This window comes from Toxorhynchites rutilus, chromosome 3 (assembly GCF_029784135.1).
Source record: "Toxorhynchites rutilus septentrionalis strain SRP chromosome 3, ASM2978413v1, whole genome shotgun sequence".
NCBI classification, from domain to species: Eukaryota; Metazoa; Arthropoda; class Insecta; order Diptera; family Culicidae; genus Toxorhynchites; species Toxorhynchites rutilus.
The window spans coordinates 230711802-230721578 of record NC_073746.1 but is presented as its reverse complement, the minus strand read 5'-3'; positions in this window follow the sequence as shown (position 1 = coordinate 230721578).

Genomic DNA, 9777 nt, shown 5'->3' with positions numbered 1-9777 from the left:
TCTTGGAAACTAGTTGGTGTACGGAAGGATGGTTTAGTTAGAAATAATAACTTATTCATAATGTGATGGGAGAAAGAACAAGAGTTCGTTAACTGAATAGCAATATTCAATGATGGCTTCAACTCAATCTTGTAAACATATATAATTCATATATAATTCTGTATAATTCGTGATTGATTTTCTTCTTCTCAACGTTTGGCCTTCTCAACTATGCATTGGGTATGCAAGTTCGTGTCGTCTGCCAAGTAAATTAAAAAAAGGCCGTTAATTTCAAACATTTGCTGCCATAATTAGCCAATATGCTATTTGGATTTGCCTACTTTGTTAAATCTTGCAGAGCAAAGTGTATAGTCTAATGAAAATGTCACAACTGAGTACTCTTTACAAGATCCAGATATGATTGATATGATTTTTTTTACCCTCCACTGACCCCCACACCAGAGGGCTCAGACAAAGAGCCCACTGGTAATGGACACTTACTAACAGAAACAAAAAAAAAGCGAGGAGTATCTAATTGTAAGCAAAGTGAATTCGCAGTGGAGCTTAGTTCCTTTGAAGGGATTCACTATAGGAAAAAAAAATATAAAAATGGAAAGATTAAATGATTTTAAAGTAAAAGCATTTTTGCTTCAACGACTACATTGAACTAAACAATAATAAAAGAAGACAGGAAATCATTATAAAAACAAGAAAAAATGTATAAATTGTGAGGTGGTTGGCACTATTAAAGAATATATTCATTCACATCTCAAATCTCTAATATTTGTGGCGGCTTTCAAGTCATTAGGAAGTGCTTTATACTTTAATGGACCGTAACTCATGATACGTGTACGACCCAAGTTTGTGTATGCTCTGGTTCTAAGTAAATCATTGCCATTTCTCGTATTTGTGAGGGTAACCCGTGTCCATTTTTCCCATAGAATCCTATGAGTTTTACTCGTTACTGGACATTAAACGGGGGCATTTTAATGTTTAAATCCCATAGGAAATTTCAAAAACCACTGTGCGCGCATGACCGTATGTATGAAAATTTCGAACTACGCCACACCGTTCACATTTCAATGTAAAAGTTTTCCTTTTGATCTCACAAGTGCATGGAAATTTTCCGTCGTGTCGCCCAGCTGTTCCATGTCAACACATAATAAATCTGACCTTCGCGTGGCTTCCGCAATAGCATGAAACTTTGTCGTGCTTGACATTTTCCGAGGCGTAACAACATTGCCACATAATGGAATGCGCCACCTTCGTAACAGTCTCGTCTGTCCCCGTTCCGGAAATGAGGCGTCCCACAGGGAACGTCTAAGCAGATTAGGACCTTTGCTTCCAGCGCTTCTTTGTAGCCACATTTTCCGCCGTCGCGGTCAATGAGCATCGAGCTAGATTGTAACCGAATTTATTAACTCCCGATGGAAAGGATCCACTCGGGTCTAACAGGATGTTACAATCTCCGGCATACACACAGGAAAGAACCGCCCACCCGGATGATTTGGGTTGGATTTGGCACTTTTGGGAGGATAACTTGGCGATACATTGAGCATGAAAAGGGCTTTTCAGCAGTTTAGATGAGAAAGCGGTGAGATAAAATATCATCAAGATTGATGTTGTTTTTGTTGGGTTTTATTTCCTCCAGCCTTCTATTGAACCGTAATCTGTGAGAGTTTTACTTTCGATTTTGATTGTCGTTCAGTATCAATAACATGAAATGAAAACCACCAAATTCACCCAAATCCATAGTACCTGGAACTGCATTGTTTTGCCTTCACATCGTTGTGGGACACAAGTTGCTCCTTTTGTGTCTTTGTTGATTTCAAACATAATAACTCTAGTGAGAAGCTCACACCCAACCCCGCCCAGTTGACGCCACTGCTTTTTAATAAGACCTTTGCGAAATAGCGTACTTTTTTTTTGGGGATTGATCTACTTTTTTGACGTCAACGCCAAGCCACTGCTTGGGCAGGATTGGTTTTTGTTTTTTGTAAATATTTGAAAAAGCTTTAATCAAAATGGCAAGTAAGAGGAAATAAATAAATATAGTTACACGTACAACGATAATAAGTAAGACTTGTCGGGGAAAGACCTTGCGGGAATAGCAGCTGCTGTCGGAAGAACCCACTCTACAGTAAAGAAAATTACAAACAAATGTAAATACAAAGGATCCATGGAAAATCTCCCGGGTAGAGGACGCAAACGGATCCTATCTTCTGATGATGAACGAATAATTGTGTGAACATTGCGATAGAACCCTAAAACAAACATTCCTAAATTGACTAACGAAGTAGTCGGCATCATTGGAAGACCTGTCAGCGCAGAAACTGTCCGGAGAGGAATAATCTGAGAGGTTGTGTTGACCGTGAAAAGTATTTCATCTCAAAGGTGAATATGAAAAAACGTCTACAGTTTGCTAAGGCATATGTAAACAGATTTAAGGAGTTTTGGAACAAGGTATTTTATACGGATGAGCCGGAAACCAACTTCTCTGAATCGGATGGCAGACAGATGGTGTGGAGGTAACCAGGATTGGTGCTCCAGGTTAACCATTTGCATCTCACAGTAAAACACGGCGGCGTCATTCAGTTGATGTATGGTACATTGGTGGCTTCTGAAACTGGAACCAATGAGTTTATCGATTCGGCGATGGAAAAGATGGCTTAGTTGGTTGGTTCAGGTCAATCACGGAGAGCAACTACAAATTGTACAGTCTACCCAAGCTCAAGCTCAATCTCAAGCTCGGCGATGGACAATATGGTTTAATTGATCTTCCTGAAAGGTGACCTGCAGTCTCCCGTTCAGAAATTGGGCCTCCCTCGTGATCACTTCTTTTAACAGAATAATGACCCGATGCGAACTGACCTCTTTGTGTGGGAATACCTGTTCTATAATGTCCCAGATCATATAAGCGTGGTGGAGGTATCGTTGTTTATTACAGGAGCAATTTGAACTGTTCTAAAGTTTTCGGCACAGTGCTGACAGATGATTCTGTGGACAAAACTGAATCTTTAGCGCTAGAGTTTCGAATAGGAGATCATAAAATTCTGCTAATGGTCGTTTACAATCCTCCGGAAAACGAATGCTCATCTTTTTTGGCGGAGAAGTTGGGTAATTTCGCTATACGCTACGAACAAATTTTTCTGGTGGGAGACTTTAATACCGACCTACTACGACCTAGTAACAAACGAAGTCTTTTCGAATCAATGCTACGGACTTTCTCTTTATCATCAATGAGTGATGAACCAACTTTTTTTCACCGTGGAGGATGTTCGCAGCTCGATCTTTTTTTGACCAACAACAACGAGAAAGTGTTGCGCTTTGGACAGGTCAGTTTTCCTGCATTGTCGCAGCATGATTTGATTTTTGCATCAGTGGACATCGATGTTACACAGCCTCCCAGTCTACGAACTTTTCGTTTCTAATTTCGAGCAAATTTCGAGCCACATGTTTTGGAAAACGAAATCTCATCTATACCCTGGAGACAGTTTTATATGATGGAAACTCCCAACGCTTCCTTGGAATTCTTCAATTCACACATTAAAAGAGTGCATGATGAGTGTATCCCTCTTCGTGTCAGTAGAAATCGTCGACGGCACAATCCGTGGTTTTCTGAAATCGTCCGTCAGTTCATGCTTTAGCGTGACTTGGCATACAAGGATTGGTTGCAAGCACCTGTACATTTGAAGAACATTAAGCGTCAGAAGTACAAGGAGCTGAGGAATCGTGCCAACTCGAAAATAACCCAGGCGATACAGCAGTATATGAATCGTTTCTTGGACAGCAGAACACCGTCGAAAATACTTTGGAAGCGGATTAAGAGTATTGGTGTCGGAAAAGATAAACAGTTTCAGCCTTGTGAGTTCGACCCAGATGATATAAATAGTACATTCTCGTCCAATTTTACAAGAAGTAATCAACCAGAAGTAACACCTTCGATATCAGCACAAGCATTGTCGTACAGCTTTTCTTTTCGACCTGTGTTTCATTGGGAAGTCGTGAACGCCATCTGGGACGTCAAGTCGAATGCTCTTGGTATAGACGAGATACCAATTAATTTCATAAAGATTATACTACCCTTAGTTGTGCACCATCTTACACATCTGTTCAATATGTTCATCGAGTGTTCCACCTTTCCTGATTCCTGGAAACATGCAAAGGTTTTACCTTTGAAGAAGAAGGCGCATTTGAATAACATTACTAATCTAAGGCCCATCAGCATACTATGCGCATTGTCGAAGGCTTTTGAGTGACTTCTTAAACAGCAAATGACATCCTATATAGAGGACAACGATTTATTGACCAAATATCAAGCTGGTTTTCGCAGAGGATAAATCATCAAAACCGCAGTTCTCCGAGTGTATGACGATTTAGCATCCATCGTAGATAAGAAAGGTGTTGGCGTACTCCTACTTCTGGATTTTTCTAAAGCCTTCGATTCTATTCCACATAGCAAGCTATTGAACAAGTTGATTTCCCAGTTCAACTTCTCTTATGCTGCCGTAAGTCTGATGAAATCTTACTTGCAGGGAAGAAGGCAGACTGTTTACTGTGGCGATCGCTGTTCAAGCAGATTAGAAGTGCCATCTGGTCTGCCTCAAGGCTCGGTTTTAGGTCCTCTGCTGTTCTGCTGCCATATCAACGACCTACTGACGGCTCTCAAGTACTGCTCCATCCAAATATACGCCGACGATGTGCAACTTTACGTCGGGAGGCTCGGTCCCTGTACCCGCGATTTAGTCAGAATAATGAATGATGACCTCGAACGTGTTGCAAATTGGTCGAAACAAAATGAACTCCTTGTGAATCCATCTAAGAGTAAAGCTTTATTCATCACCAGTCGACGCCGTAGACCTGAATATTTTCCATCACCAGGGATTGTAATGGACGGTCAGAGCATCGAATTCCTGGATAGTGTCAGCAACCTAGGATTCATCTTCCAAAGTGACCTGCAGTGGGGCAATTTGATAACACAGCAATGCGGGAAAATCTATGCTGGTCTCCGGACACTTTACCGATGTACCTCCACCGCACCGATCGCCACTAAATTGAAACTTTTCAAATCGCTAATTCTGCCGCATTTCGTGTTTGGCGACGTTCTTCATATCCGTCCAAGCGCAAATTCCTTCGATCGGTTACGTGTCGCACTAAACTGCTGTGTGAGATATGTTTACGAACTGAGTCGCTATGATCACGTGAGTCACTTGCAACAGAACCTTATTGGATGTCCTCTACAAAACTTTTATGCTAATCGATCTTGCGTATTCTTGCGAAATCTGCTGAACACACGATCTCCTGGGATACTATACCAGAGGCTTCTTCAAACTCGTGGACGCCGCCTGCAGAATCTAGTGATTCCAACCAACAACACAGCATGTTACGCAAATTCATTGTTCGTTAGGGGTGTGGTCAATTGGAACTCTTTACCACCCGTTGTGAAACGATCCTCGTCAGAAGCAATTTTCAAGAGTGGCTGTATCAGTTTTTGGAACCGTGTAAATTAATTTAATTATTTTTAAAATCAATCAACGAATAGGTTAGGCAATATTGTACTCAAACCATTCATAAATCGGAAGTAGTAATTTTTTAAAAGATTTGTATCTTACGCTACTGGACAATAAACAAACAAACAAACAAACAAACAATCAACTCAAAACACTTCCGCAATCATCGGGCTTGAACACTATTGAGTATCTATGGTAGGAAATCAAGAACCATCTGAAGAATAGAAATCCAGGGAACAAAGCGGAACTCAAGACGACGATTAAGGAGATCTGGGAGGCACTTCTGTCTACAGTGACCGGAAATCTCGCCTCGGTGCTTGCAGGAAGTGCTGGACGCCAAAGGGGACCATACCAAATACTAGGGGATTGATTTGTGTTATCTGTTAACATTCTTGAACTGATTTCAATTTTCTTTTCAAGAAAAACTTGAACTGTACACTCATTTTTGCCACATCTCAATCGGAAATTTTTTGTTTGTATTTTAAACATGAAATAGGAATGTTACCATTTTAATTTTTTTTTGCTTGTTTATTTGTTTATTTATTTGTTATCAACAGGCCTGAACAAGAGTGCCCCATTTTTTTTTTTTTATCTTAAATATATATTTTATTAAGGCTCATATGGCGTCAGCCTAACGGGGCCGGGAGTTCAATATTTTGACAATGTTTGCTTAGACTATGTTAGTAATATGTAACCGATTACTCGCGGTTGACTCGAGGTTAGTATTACAAGTGTTCTCGTAATTGGTATGTCGCAGTCTTCGATGCTCTGTACGTGTGCCCGACACGGGATACTTCCTATTGGGATGCAGCTGACCATTAATCAGCAACGCCCCCCTAGTCTGTACCCCATATCTAGCGTGGTGCGTCTTCTCGACCCGAGGAATCCTTCAGGAATGGTCACTAGCCGGCGCAAACATCAGCTCGTGTAGAGTTGTCATGAGCGGTACAACCTTTGGCTCTTGTTGAATCATCAGTGGACTGCACAACCTTCGGCCCGTGCATCTGTAAAGAGTGTGTGTATGTATTGCCGCGACTAAGTAAAAGTTTATCGATCGGATAGGAGGGATATGAAACGGGGACACAACGAAGGAAACATCATTAAACGTTGACATCGGCATTTCTGAGGAACAGGTATAGATGAAGCAGAAGATCAGGATCCCGGCTACCTAAGATATCCCGGACGGGGATATCCGATTGTCTGCCTTGTGCTCTCAGTGCTCTAGAGAGCTGAGAGCGAGCAGCATGGAACCGGATACACGACCAGACAACATGCTCGATGTCGTGGTAGCCTTCGCCACAATCACAAAGATTGTTTGCTGCGAACCCAATGCGATAGAGATGCGCGTTTAGGTTGTAGTGATTGCACATAAGCCGAGATATCACGCGAATGAAATCACGACCTACATTCAATCCCTTGAACCATGCACTCGTCGAGACCCTAGGGATAATCGTGTGTAACCAACGACCGAACTCATCACCACTCCACATGCGCTGCCAACTTACGAGCGTATACTGACGAGGAATGTGGAAAAATTCATTATAAGCAATTTGCCTTTCAAAAAGTGTGCCTTCTAAAGCGCCCATCTTAGCTAGCGAGTCCGCTTTCTCATTCCCCGGAATCGAGCAATGAGAGGGAACCCATACTAAGGTAATCTTGAATAATTTTTCGACCAAAACACTCAATAGTTGTCTTATTCTAGTTAGGAAATAAGATGAGCGTTTATCAACCTTCATTGAGCGGATTGCCTCTATTGAGCTGAGACTGTCTGAAAAAATAAAATAGTGGTCGATGGGCAATGTTTCAATGATCCCTAATGCGTAATATATCGCATCCAGTTCAGCGACATACACGGAACAAGGATCTTTGAGTTTGAAAGAGGCACTGGAATTTTCATTGAAGATGCCGAAGCCAGTGGACTCGTTTATGAATGAACCGTCAGTAAAGAACATTTTATCAGATCCAACTTTCCCATATTCTGCCGAAAATATCGGCGGAATAGAATCGGAGCGTAGGTGATCTGGGATTCCATGGATTTTTTGTCGCATGGACAGATCAAAAATGACAGAGGAATTGCAAAAGTATGGGAAGCAAACTTGGTTGGAGATGCCTGGTGAAGGGTGCACGTCGTGGGTAAGGTACTCATGGTATATAGACATAAAACTTGACTGAGGAGTCAGTTGGAGTAGATTTTCGAAGTTATCAATCACCAATGGATTCATGATCTTGCAACGGATGAGAAATCTCAATCAAGAGTGCCCCAATGATATACTTAAATCTAACTTAAATTCTACCTAATATCTAAGGGCATCAGAAAAAATCCTTTTCAGATGTGAACGGGTGAAGTTAAAATCGTACGAAGTGTACGAGCGGTTGAAAACTCGGCACATACTTGAAACGGGTTCATTATACCCGTAATTAGTGCGTGAAGAGGGGACACAAATGAATTTATGAGAGCGCAAAGTTCGTGTCCTTATATTAAAATTAATTAATTGGAGAAGAGTAGAACAGTCGATGTTTGAGAGGATCAGGTCTGATACGAATATCGTTTTAGCGACGTCTCTACGAAGATTTAGTGAGTCTAGTCCAATTAAATTAGAGCGATCTTCATAATTTGGAAGATTTGAAGGATTGTTCCAAGGCAAATTTCGCAGAGCAAAACGAACGAATTTGCGCTGAATCGCTTCGATTCGCTGAACGCCATTTTGATAATAAGGCGACCATACCACATAAGCATACTCGAGGATTGAGCGGACCAACGCACAATATAGAGACTTTAAACAATGTATGTTCCTGAAATCTTTCGTAACGCGAAAGATGAATCCTAGGACTCTGGATGCTTTACTGGTGATATAAGCTACGTGTTCTTTGAATGTTAACTTAGAATCGAGAATGACGCCAAGATCTTTGATGGCCATAACCCGGTTCACAATGACATTTCGTAATTTATACGGGCAATAGCTAAACGTTTCCGCGAAAAGGTGATAATTGAGCATTTTGCTGGATTCAAAACCATCCTGTTGATGTCACACCATTCATCAAAAATGTTGAGTTGCTGCTGTAGGTATGCTGCGTCATCAAGACAATTAACGGTGCAAAATAGTTTGAAATCATCTGCGTAAGAGAGTTTGTGGCACTTCAGACAGAAATTAACATCGTTGAGGTAGAGTAGAAAGATGTAGGGGCCAAGGTGACTTCCTTGAGGTACGCCAGATGTAACTCGAAATGGAGAAGATACAGTGTCACCGATTTTCACTGTCATCACACGATCGGTCAGGTACGAACGTAGCCAGTTCAGAAAGTTGCCATGAAATCCAAGACGTTGTAGTTTGGCGACGGCAATTTCATGGTTTATCTTGTCAAATGCAGCTGAGAAATCTTTATACACAGCATCAATTTGTTGGCGTGACTGTAGAGAGCGAGCGATGAATGAGGTATACAATACTAGATTTGTGGATGTAGATCGTTTGGGAACGAAACCATGTTGTTCATCAGCGATGTAATTGCTGCAGGCATAGGAGATGTAGTCCAGAACTATCAGTTCAAAGAGTTTGGAAACCGAGCAAAGGCTAGCGATCCCTCTATAGTTATTGACATTTCTTTTGCAACCTTTTTTGATGACCGGGAAAACAAAAGAATTTTTCCATGCCTTTGGAAAAGTTCCACATGACAGTGATTGGCTGAACAGGAGACTCAGAGGCGACGATAGACTGCTGGAGCACTTTTTGTACACTATAGAAGGGATACCATCTGGTCCAGGATTTGTAGAATTTTTGATAACGTGGCAGACTTCCTGTACTCTGCTAGAACTTATAGCAGCCAATGTGCAAACAGGCGGAAGGCAAGGTACATTTCTTATAGCTGCATCAATATGATCTTTGTCTAGGGTTTCACTGACGAAAACACTGCTGAATTGTTCCCTAAACAGTGAACAAATGGTATCCCTGTTCGAAGCCTCCACTTTATTACGTGTCATCACAGTAGTCCAGACTCTTTCCTCTGTTCATCTACGTACTTCCAGAAATCCTTCGGACTGAGTCGTAGATTATCTTGAATACGATTTAAATTAGCTCTAAATAAGGTGTTATTTAACCATTTGTAGTTTTTGTTGGCGACGGAATAACGATTCCTCCAAAAATCAGTACGGTATTTCGAATATTTCTTCAAAGTGTGTCGTTTTTCTTTTCGAAGGCGTTTCAATTGGTAATTTGTCCAAGGTGGGTGAAGAGGATCCTTGGTTGTTTTCTTAGGAACAAACTGATCAATTGCATAGAGGATCACATGGGAC